The following is a 12,299-nucleotide window of genomic DNA, read 5'->3' as shown; positions in this document are numbered from 1 at the left end:
GTGACGCTGGTATCGACCGTCCCGAGAATTTCCGTGCGCCTCGGGCTTCGCTTTTCCGCCACAGTGCACGGAGTTATACGCAGGAGCACAGAGAGATATGTTGTATTACTAAAAAGAAAAAAAGTGACTCTGAAAGGCCGTAGCCTCACACTGTGTCGATATCGATTGCGCGCATTTGTGCCTGTTCATCGCGGCGGCAAACGCACGTCACTTGCAGTTGCATTGTGTAGCCCGAACGCGATAATACACAATGCGGCAGGGACCCGGAGTGAGATTGCGTGGCGAGTGAGATTGGACGCCCGATTTGCGACAGCACTCGCCTATAGTTGTGCGACGTGTGGGCATGATCGCGTCCTGCGATATCCCCCGAGTCCGTTGGCGCAGCCAGTGGGTCGAGGTTAGCATATTTTCGGCAGACGGAGTTAGCATGTGACATCAAATTTGTCGGTTGCCACAAAATGGAAGTCGCCACGTTGCGGAAGCGTGATCGACTCATCTGTGCATAGGTCTTGCCGAAATCAAGAATTAAGCCTTGTAATTATGGGACAATTAATGTTAAGTGAGCGGGATCAAATACTTCCATCGCTAACCTCTAATAACTATTCTACCTTTCATATATTTGTCTATTTCTTCAAATATTTTTTTCGTAATTTCTTCCCCACGTGCCCGTGACTGTATCGATACCACAAAGCACACCCATATATGTATCCTAACTTTACTAGTAAAATCTGTTAGAACCATGTAACCTCGCTTCCGAATATGCTGCGGGAACTTCATCTCCAGCACCCGTCCATTCACACCGAGAGCTCGTCGAGATGGCACGCCTCCCAGCACGATTCCCCCCCTTGACGGCCAGCTTTGGGCCACCCAGCAAGCCTGCGAGGAGACGAGGCAATGCCTCGACGTCGCCGCGTTGGCCGCTTAGGCCCAGCCAACTAAACTACTGGTTTCAATGAAAGTTCGTTCGTCGTCCTTCTCCTTCATCGATTATTTTGAACAGCTCATATTTTGTTGTCAACGTGATTAGGCACTATTTACTACAAAATTAAGTATGTAATCCTCGCCTGTTCGATTTCCAGTTGCTTTTGCCAGACTGCAGCAAATGAGCAGCTGAAGCCGGTATCTGATAATGCCACGTCCACATACCAGGAATCCTGGGAATCAGGCAAGTGCACCATGAAATAATTGAAAAGAACACAAATTGATATTACAGCGGCTGCCTAGTCATTATGGCATTGCAATGACAAAGCGGACGCATGCAGTCGCTCGATCAGCCCATGACGGTGTCAGCGGTGTCGCCAATGCACGTTCAAGGTCCGACGCCGCAAAAGAACTTCGTGTGCTAGCCCGTCGTCTCACGTTATATTTATGGCCATTCACCAGCATTCACAAATGCACGGCTACATACATCGGACCCTGACCTCCAGTTACGTCTCCCGCTCAGCGTATTGCGACGTGACACTACATTGCTGGCCCGTTTGTGGCTTCGAGTGGCGTTCTCAAATGCCTATTCCTTTCTGATTGGAATGGCCGACAACCCGTCATGCGAAGTATGCGGGCGCAGCGGAACAGTGAAGCACCTTCGCTGTGACTGCACCCGCTTCAACTGCGAAAGAGCAACCCTCTCAACCTCACTAGGCCAACTGGACAACCACCCCCCTGACAGAGAAGAAAATCCTGTGGCCCTGGCCCACCTGGTCTGCATCACGAGCTGCTCTGAGGGCGTTGCTGCGGTCCCTGCAAGCTACCGAACTTGGACAAACGGTGACTGTTCGTGGGCAACGTAGCTTCCTATATGGCTCGGATAGTGCTCCAGCCACTTCATTTTTTGCCCTGCTGTCACCAACTCTTCTTCCTCTCTTTCACACCCATTTCCCCTTCCCAAGCACGGGGTAGCAAACCAAGGTCTTCTCGTGTTAAACTCCCTGCATTTCCTTTACCTATCTGTTTCTTTTTCTCTGGGGCTGTGCATCTGCATTGGCGTAGTCGGGGGAGGCGGGGGATCTATCTCCCTCCCCAGAAATTCTTGTTCTGTTCTGCATGTGTGCGTATGCCTGCTAACCCGCCACGGTAGATTAGTGGTTAAGGTACTGACTCCTTACCCAACGGTCGCGGAATCAAATCCAAACCGTGGCGGCCTCATTTCGATGGAGGCACAATTTAGAAGTGTGGCGGTTTCTAGTTGGTATGACATGACGATAGTTATATATCGCGAGAACAGAACGATGACAAAGGAACAAGAAGGAGACAAGCCCTATGTTAGGGCCCGTGTGATTACCTCAGATTCAGGTGCTCGTTGAAGGAAAGCAGGTGGTTATAATTTCCGGAGATCAACGGCGTCCCTTAGTACCATATCGTGGTTTTGTGATGAAAAACCCGTATATGCCCATGTAAACACATATACATATAGACCAGTGGCGGATCGAGAGGGGAAACAGTAAAAGCGACCACCCCCTCCCCCCACCCCCAATGTCTGCGTCAGCACACCCTTCCCCTCACTTCAGTGCTCGTAGTCCACCTCCTATCAACAATTAGGACAAATGAGTGAAACCCCTGTGAGCACACACGAACAGTATTTATGCTATGAAGTGATTTTTTCTGATAGTAAAAACAAAGAAGTCAAGACCACGACCCCCTAAGAGGGTGGTACTTTAGGTGACCGCTTCCCCCCCTCTTTATAATGGAAGCTGAATCCGCCCCGGATATAGGCACATATACATACAGACTGACCGCAGGCACTGTAACGCTTGTTTTGAGTCAGAAAACCCGGCCCATTTACTTGGTCTTTCTTCAGAATTGATGAGTTACAGTGCACTACGCAGAGCCTCGAGTTCTGCCGTCGTGGACGTCGTCGCATGTGAAGTCTTGAAACGCCGAGTTACCCCTGGTGATGGTATAACCACTGCTCCACCTGAACTGGACGGCGTAGTCGGGCCATCCGTGTAAATGTGCACGTGCTTATACTATGGTTTTGTTCCAGTAGGAATGGACTCGGTTGTTTTACGGCATGTGTCGGTATTTTCTCCGCATTCCTGGGATCATTAGGTAAACTCGCAGCCGGCTCAAGCTCCAAGGAGGAAGCAGTGGCTTTGATGCGGGTGCGTGCGCCTCCGTAAAAGATGGGCGATTCTTGCAGACAGCGGCACCGTATGCAGTGCGGGGCCTTTAAGCAGCGAGGCTCGCCAGGTGGTGGGAAGGGGTCCTGGCATAATGCCTGAGGTGCATGCGCAATGTCTCGGTAATAATATGCGTCTTTATCGAGTGATCTTTAGCGATGGCAATGGTTTCAGCCGTTGAAGCACTGTGGGGCATATTTTGAGTGCTTGTTCTTGAATGCCCTGAATTGTGCGCAGGTTGGTCTTGCCGGTGTTAGATATTGTAGGTAAGCTGTACCACAAGAATCCGATAAACAGTATTCTGTACAGTTGTAGCATGGATGGTATGGGCACTCCCCATTTCTTTCTTGCAAGGAATGTGGATATGTGACATGTTGTGATAAGCCGTCTCTCCACATAATTCACATGTGGAGTCCACGACAGGTTTCTGTCTATTGACTCCCAAAAACCTGTGGCTTCTGCTGAACGATATGTGTTCTCCGTTAATCTATATGCTGTAAGCAGACAATGGATCTCTATCGCCTTTGGCTGGGAGTTGCTTTCACGAAATCTTAAACCACGTTAATCGGAATGACTGACAGTGCGGCATGCGATGTTTGCGGCACCGATGAAAATATCGAACACCTGCTGTGCCACTGTCCTCAATTTGCCTCAGACAGACAAGTACTTGCCAACGCAATGCGGCGACTAGATGATCGGCCTCTTTCTATGCAAGTGCTATTACAGCAGCGTCCACGTCCTTTGACAGCCCACAAGGCAGTGAAAGTTCTCTTGTATTTCTTGAGAAAGATGGGTTTGTGTCAACGCCTCCCACATGCGGTGAAGTTCTACACGATGCAGTGAAGTTACTGTAATTCTCTCTTTTTTTTATTTTGCTTCTCTTCCCTCGTTCTCATCTTTCTTGTCCCCTTCTTTGATCCCCCAGAGTAGTGTAGCCAACCGGATGTCTTTCTGGTTAACCTCCCTGTCTTCTCCCTTTTCTTGCTTCCTTCCTTCCTTTCTGCATATAGACTATATGTATACACACGTACTATATGAGCAGTTGTACTAAGAGCGGAGCAACCAGAGAGCGTAGCGGGAAAAGCGCGTACGTTATCAAAGGGGCGTCTGTTTCGGCCAAAGCGGTGGTGGTGCCTTCGTTCTCCGGATACCACCAAGGCCACTCGCCGGTGCCGGGGGACAACGTACTCTCTAAGAGCCTCCACTTGACGCCCCAACAGAGGAGACAGAAACGCCCCCATCTTGAAAAGGAATAAAAAGACAAGGCAACAAGCAAGTACCCCAAGCATGCAAGTTCGTTGGAATCAAAAAAAAAAAAAAACTCTGGGTGATTTCTTCCTCTGTCTTCTATTTGCCTCAGGTCATTATGTCAGAGGGAATCCTATGCAATATGAACTAGTTTGTGCTATGGGAGTAATTCTGAAGGACGCTGATTCCTAGTATTTTATGACGACATTCACAGACAGTGTCTTGAAGACATTGCCGGTTCTACAAATAGTGGCTCGCTGACTGATGTGACCTTTTTTTTCGTAAAAAAATTACGAGTCACGTAACGTTGCAGTTGGATTATTAAATACTCTCTCCAGACCAGAGTGCCTTTGATTTTGAGTGAGTGAGTAAGTGATTGATTGATTGATTGATTGATTGATTGATTGATTGATTGATTGATTGATTGATTGATTGATTGATCGATTGATTGAGTGAGTGAGTGAGAGAACGGCCCAGCACAACGAGGATGGTAGGAGAAACGCCGTGACGAAAGTATTCAAATGATATTTTGACAGGCTGCGATTCTGTGAGACCGGGACCTTAATTCACTTACGCGAGCTCTCTTGAAATTCGCCCCAGCTTCATTTGTATACGCCCCTACAAGTTGACACGCCTGACACCAAACTATGCGTGACACTACGTGAAAGGTGCTTGACACCGAGGCAGTATTTCGATCGAAATGGCAGCAAGTAAACTGCTGCTCCCGAGCTTACTCTGCTATTTTCTGGCACACAGCTGGGCTCCGAAAGTCAAGCCTCAACCCTTGAGGGGTGCCACTGAGCGAAAGTGAAGCATTTATTTTTTTTTTTTTTTTAAGGGGCGAAGCTCCTAAAGGCGCGGATCTGTCCTACCCTTGCATGTATGTACGTAACCACCTATAGATCCAACTTTTCCAAGTGCCCACTACTTTGTCCTTGCTAACATCCCACTACGCCCCATCACGGATCCACCACTTCACCGATCATAAGGCAAATACAGTTGAGTAGCCAATATGAAATTCAAGATGGTCGTGTACTTGTCTCCCGGTGTGCGTTAAAGAACCACACACTGTCCCACTGTGCCCGTCCCTTGTTTGTACGTGACCGCTGTTACGACCGGCCCTGGGGAGCCAAGCAGGAAGAGTTTGGGGGAGAACCGGTTCTTGACCGACGGTGTCGTCCACCCCCACCTCCCCATTCGGGTTCCTCCTCTCGCCGGGAGAGCTCCGGGGTCTGCTGTGCGTTCGTGACCATGTTTGGTAACATTTTAGGGCGCCGTGACCATATATGGACCTCGTGTTAGGTTGTGCCACTCCATGTGTTGTGAGGTGTGTTTCCCCCTCTCTCGTGGCCGAGGTGCCGGAGACACCGTATTGGCTGACGATGCGGACGGGGCGCCCAGTGTCAACGGCGCGGCGCTATAAAATGTCGAAGATGTTTTGTATCACACTCACTCTTCTCTCTTTGGGTCAGTTGACCACTTCTCCACATGTAAATAAATCTCTGTTGTTCGTTCGGGCGCTTCTTCTCGCTGAATTGTTGGACGATGGATCCTGCGACGGGGCCAGCTACCGAAAACGAGACCGGCAGGACCCGGAGTCCCAACAACTGGATGGCAGCGGCGGGATGCCGATAACCCCGAAAGCGACCACTGGACGGAGTGAGCACGAAGTTCAACAACGGGACGACAGGAGAAGGATTACACGAGCTCATCGACTTCCAAAGGGAACCGAACGGCACTTCTGAGAGGCACGATGCCGGAGACATGACTGCGAACTGGGTGAGTGCCGGCTTTCTCTGTTAAATTTTACCAGGCATTTACTCTATGTGTTAAGTAAAAGCTGGTAGAGAGGGGCTGTCTTGGTCATTGGGTTAACAGGTAACTTGCGTCAGGCAGAAATTGTGTGATAGCTTGGTTAAGCTCCTTCTGTCGGTGGCGTCAAGGTTAACAGTGGCAGGGCAGGATTCCGTATAAGAGCTTTTTGAAGCTTTATTTGTACACTAAGTTAACAGAAAACTTGAGGCAAGGCAGGTATCTAGAGCTGTCGTTGCCGTCAAGGTTAATTAGTTGCAGGACAGGAATCTTTGTGGAACAGAGACAGCGGTACTGGAAGCAGCCATGGATCTGAAATCCCTGCGAAAGTCCATGTTGTTGCTACTTGCAAGGGAGTTGAATCTGGAGGTGTCGGACTCTCAAAGAAAGCCAGAGCTGATAGAGGCGATTCTCGCATTGGGGGCGGAGGATGATGAGCTGTCAGAATGTGTCGAGGAGATTCAGGAGAGGCAAGCGGCAGAGGCCGAAAGAAAGGCGGCCGCGGCCGAGGCCGAAGGAAAGACGGCGGAGGACGAAAGGAAAGTGGCAGAAGCCGAGGCAGATAAGAGGCGAAAGCACGAGCTTGAAATGAAGCGCCTCGAGCTAGAGATTAGCCATAATAGTAGAACAGGAGGCAGCGAGGCATCCGGTACCGCAGAGCGGGTCAGGTTCAAAATGACGGACCTAATGAGATCGTACAAGCTAGGGGAGGACATTGGGCTGTTCCTCGTCAACTTTGAGAGAACTTGTGAAAGGCGAGGTTTCAGCCAGGATACATGGCCTCAACGCTTCTTGTCCCTACTTCCGGGGAAGGCCTCAGAAGTAATCGCGCGCCTCACGAAAGAGGAGGCTGACGAGTACAGTGAGGTAAAGTTGAGCCTTCTCAAGAAATACAGGTTGTCAGCGGAAGGTTTCAGACAAAAATTTCGCAATGCCGTAAAAGGGAACAATGATTCACACCCGGAGTTTGCTTACAAGTTAATGGCCAAGGGGAGTGGCTCAAAGAGGCAAAGGCGTATGGGAATCATGACAAGGTGCTCGAGTGTATCGGTCTGGAACAATTCTATCAAAGGTTACAAGAAAAGGTGAGGTTCTGGGTGCAGGGTAGACCGGACGTGAACACCGTAACGAAAGCCGCAGAGCTCGCGGAAGAATTCGTTACGCGCCGCGCCCTCGGGGCAAACAGCGAGCCAGAAAGGGAAAAATTCCTACTACCGAATAAGGCGCCGTTTAGAAAACAACCAACAAGTCTCGCACAAAAGGGTGAGGAAAAATATTCATCTAACCATGGGGCGTCGGCAGAGGCAAGCAAAAGGAAATTTGAGGCGAGAAAACCGGCTGCTTGTTTCAATTGCCACGAAACAGGGCACTTCGCGAAACACTGCCCGAAAGAAAAGGTGGCCTTTTTATCTATAAATGAAGCCGACGAGAACATGAAGTTGTTAGAGCCCTATATGTACGACCTTACCATGAACGGCAAGCAGTGTCGGGTTTTTAGAGACTCCGCAGCCACTATGGACGTAGTTCATCCGTCTTTTGTTCAGTCCGGACAGTATTCAGGAGACTGTGCTTGGATTAGACAAGCCGTAGAAGCAAACAGTCAGTGCCTCCCCGTAGCTAAAGTTGTCCTTAAAGGCGCATTTGGTACGTTGGAAACGGAAGCCCCGGTATCGCCATATCTACCCCCTCAGTATCCTTACTTATTTTCAAATAAGTCAGATCAAATGCTGAAGGAGAAAGGTCTAATTGGGAGAAGGCATAGTGCAGGCACTGACTAGATCGAAGGCACGTGCGCTGGCTGCGAGAGCAACATTCACTGAGGCAAACAAGCCTCAAATCGACAACGGGCCTGGTTGCGAGTTGGACACCACGGTAACAAATCGACTTGTGCGAGAACAGGCTGCAGAAGCCGTAGTCGCGGAGGCAACCATTCCTAAAGGCGACGTTGAACCTCCTCCCGAATTGGAAGGGGTCAATTACGCCTCGTTGACCGAGCAAATAGAAAATGCCGTTGCTCCCAAGCCGATTCCTGGTAGTACAGAGGATAGCACAGAGGGTGACACATTCCAGGTACTAGGAAATACAAAAGAGTTGTGTGTCATGCCAACTTCGGATAATTTCAGTCGGCTGCTGCAGGTGAGCCCCGCTTCATTAATAACCGAACAAAAGGGGGACCCGACGCTTAAGCAATTCCAGGACAGTTCGAAAGAGGGAATCGCCAAACGAAATGTGAGATTCCAAGAGAGGAGCGGCATACTCTATCGAAAATATCTAGATAGGCGAGGAGTAGAGTTTGACCAGGTAGTCGTACCTCAGGCGTATCGTCAGGATTTGCTTAGTTTGGTGCATGGAGAATCATGGTCAGGCCACTTAGGCGTAAAGAATACGAAAAATCGTCTTTTACAGGAATACTACTGGCCTGGATGCTTTAAAGATATAGAGAGGTTTGTAAAATCTTGCAATGTGTGTCAGCGAGTGGGTAAGCCGGGAGATAAGGCGAAATTTCCAATGAAGCTGGTACCCGTAATCACGGAGCCCTTTCGTCGGTTGGTAATTGACACAGTAGGTCCTTTGCCCAAGACAACTTCAGGCTACCGTCACATCCTGACCTTAATCTGCCCAGCTACTAAATTTCCAGAGGCGGTCCCGCTAAAAGAGCTAAGTTCCGTCGAAGTAGTGAACGCACTTCTGTCCGTGTTTGCCCGGGTAGGCTTTCCTGCCGAGATACAATCAGACCAGGGCACCATTTTCACGAGTGCCTTAACGACAACCTTTCTAGAGCGGTGTGGCGTGAAATTATTGCATAGTTCAGTCTACCATCCGCAGTCGAACTCGATAGAAAAGCTTCACTCCGTGATGAAGCGAGTGTTAAGAGCCTTATGTTTTGAACGAAAAACTGACTAGGAAATGTGCTTACCTGCAACGATGTTTGCACTAAGAACTGCACCACATGAGACAACAGGGTTTACGCCAGCGGAACTTGTTTACGGCCGCAGACTGCGGTCTCCTCTTCGTATGCTGAGAGAGTCGTGGGAAGGTCAGGGTGATGATCCTGTAGTAGTGGAATATGTCCTCACCTTATTGGATCGTCTAACAAAAGCCCAAGAACTGACCGAGAGTGCGATGACCAAAGCACAGCAGAAGGCTAAGCTTTACTACGATCGGACAGCTAAAGCGCGACACATTGCTGTAGGAGACAGGGTCATGTTGTTGAGGCCCTCCCAAAAAAATAAGCTTGAAGTGCAAAGGGTCGGCCCGGCCGAGGTTACTCGAAAATTGTCTGACACCAACTATGTGGTAAAATTACCAGGAAGTCGTAAGGCACACCAGGTGTATCATAGCAACTTACTCAAACCCTACAAAGAGAGGGAAGCCATCGTGAATATGACTTTAAATGTTCCGGAAGAGGTTCCGGCAGAAATCCCTGAATTAGCTCCCGAATCGGACGAAGTCCCGATCGAGAAAAGAGTTGAGGATTTAGTATCAAAGTCACAACTGACAACGAAGCAGAAGCAGGAATTCCGTGGTCTTTTGACCGAGTTTCAGGACAGATTTGTAAGCGAGCCAGGCCGGACATCCGTCCTCACTCATGACATAGAGCTTACCTCGTCGGAACCGGTAAGATCTAAGACGTATCGGGATGTCACCTCGCAGGCTTGAGCTAATAAAAGCAGAGGTTAACAGGATGCTGGAATTGGGCGTGATTGAGCCGTGTGAAAGTGATTACACTTCCCCGTTAATTCTTGTGGAGGTACCCGGCAAAGATCCGCGTCCTTGCGTAGACTATCGTAAGTTAAACCTCATCACCAAGGATCAGACATACCCAATTCCCCACATTGAGGAACGCGTCGAGAGGGTAAGCAGCGCGCAATTTATCTCAACGCTAGACCTAGTGAGAGGTTACTGGCAGGTGCCGCTCACCGAGAGGGCGAGCCGGTATGCTGCATTTATTTCACCATTGGGGACATTCCGCCCTAAAGTGTTGAGTTTCGGCCTAAAGAACGCGCCTTACTGTTTTTCAAACTTAATGGATAAGGTTTTGCGGGGTCAAGAGGACTTCGCATTGCCTTACTTGGACGACGTGCCGTGTTTTCCTCGTCCTGGCCAGAACACTTGGCGCATTTGAGAGCAGTACTGACACGCCTACGCGAAGCAGGTTTAACGGTAAAGGCGCCCAAGTGTCAGCTAGCACAAGCAGAGGTACTCTATCTCGGGCATGTTATCGGTCGAGGGCATCGCCGTCCCTCTGAAATGAAAGTGGCAGCTATCCGAGACTTTCCCCAGCCCCGAACGAAAACCGATATTCGGGCTTTTCTTGGAATAGCTGGTTACTATCGTAAGTACATCCCTAGATATTCCGACATTGCCAGCACTCTTACTGACGCGTTGCGCAAGACCGAGCCCCAAATGGTCGACTGGGATGAGGAGAAAGAAAAGGCTTTCCGCGTTTTGAAAGCGGCCTTGTCGAGCCAACCTTTGCTTAGTTCACCGGACTACTCGAGGCCTTTCATAGTCCAATGCGACGCTAGTGATAGAGGCATGGGGGCAGTTCTTAGTCAAAGGGATGAGGGGGATCAAGAGCATCCCGTTCTCTATGTTAGCCGGAAACTCACCCTTCGCGAGCAGGTTTACAGCGCTAGCGAAAAGGAAAGTGCGTGCTTGGTTTGGGCAGTCCAGAAACTGGCTTGTTATATTGCCGGAAGCAAGTTCATTGTGGAAGTGGACCACTGTCCTCTCACCTGGCTACAGACCATGTCCTCTAAGAACGGCCGCCTGCTGCGTTGGAGCCTCGTTTTGCAACAATATACGTTTGAAATACGCTACAAAAAGGGTGTACTCCATGGCAACGCTGATGGCTTAAGTCGATGCCCCTGACGCGAGAGGATGTCTCGAGAACTCTGGCATTTTTTTTCCTGACCTAGACAAGAGCTAGTGATTGTTTTTTTACTCTTTTAGGTGTACTTGTTTGAAAACGTTGAAGACACGGCTATCTAGGGTTCCGGGTTCGGTGTGCTTCCAGTGTTGTTGTTTTGTGTCACCTTAAAGTGTGAGTAACATTTTGAATAAATTGTGTATTTCCTTTATTATCAGTTAAAGGGGAAAATTGCCTGGTGGAGTTTGGCGGAATTGTCCGGCGCTCACCGGCTGAGTAGTTGTGTTTTCATGTGCGTATGTGATGTCTGTTGAGCCCTCAATGAAGCAGGTGTTGCCCTCTACTTCATCAAAGACGGTCGTCACCAAACCGACTGCCGGCGCTGATCTCTCCGGACAGTGGCTGCAAACCTCAGCCCATCGAGATCACCAGACAAACGTTTGTATCATAGAAAGGTCTGCAAGGTACATCATGTCTACGGACGACCCACCACGGTGTTCTAGTGGTTGTGGTGCCGAACTGCTGAACCGAAGGTTGCTGTGTCGAATCCCGGCCACGGTGGGCACAATTGCGGTGGAGATGTTCGAGTACCGCGATTTAAAATTTCAGTGCACGTTAACGAACCCCACCCCAGGTGGTCGAAATTCCGGAAACCTCCACTGTGATGTCTCTCATAATCATATCGTGGTTTTGGGATCTCCAACAAATAATATCACCACGTCTACAAACTTAATAACGCCCCGCCACGGTGGTCTAGTGGCTAAGGTACTCGGCTGCTGACCCGCAGGTCGCGGGATCAAATCCCGGCTGTGGCGGCTGCATTTCCGATAAAGGCGGAAATGTTGTAGGCCCGTGTACTCAGATTTGGGTGCACGTTAAAAAACCCCAGGTGGTCAAAATTTGCGGAGCCCTCCACTACGGCGTCTCTCATAATCATATGGTGGTTTTGGGACGTTAAACCCCACAAATCATCAATCAACAAACTTAATGACGTGAAAAATAGACAGGCAACAGCGTGTGCAAAGTTCAGGCCGCATTCCACTGGCTAGCGCGCTTGTGCGCGAAATTGCCGACACGTCTAAATAAATGACCACACCGACGAGCAATATCATGATTGTCTAAAGTTATGCGTTGCGTTGCTCGTCGAACACGGTCTCCGTAGGTTGTAGAGTGGTGTATTGTGCACGGTCGATGGCGTCGACATTATTCTTTAAGTTCAAATTCTTTATTTCTACCGTGTAACGTTACAG

Source organism: Rhipicephalus microplus, chromosome 2 (genome assembly GCF_043290135.1).
Source record: "Rhipicephalus microplus isolate Deutch F79 chromosome 2, USDA_Rmic, whole genome shotgun sequence".
Taxonomy (NCBI): domain Eukaryota; kingdom Metazoa; phylum Arthropoda; class Arachnida; order Ixodida; family Ixodidae; genus Rhipicephalus; species Rhipicephalus microplus.
Note: the sequence above shows the minus strand (reverse complement) of the source record.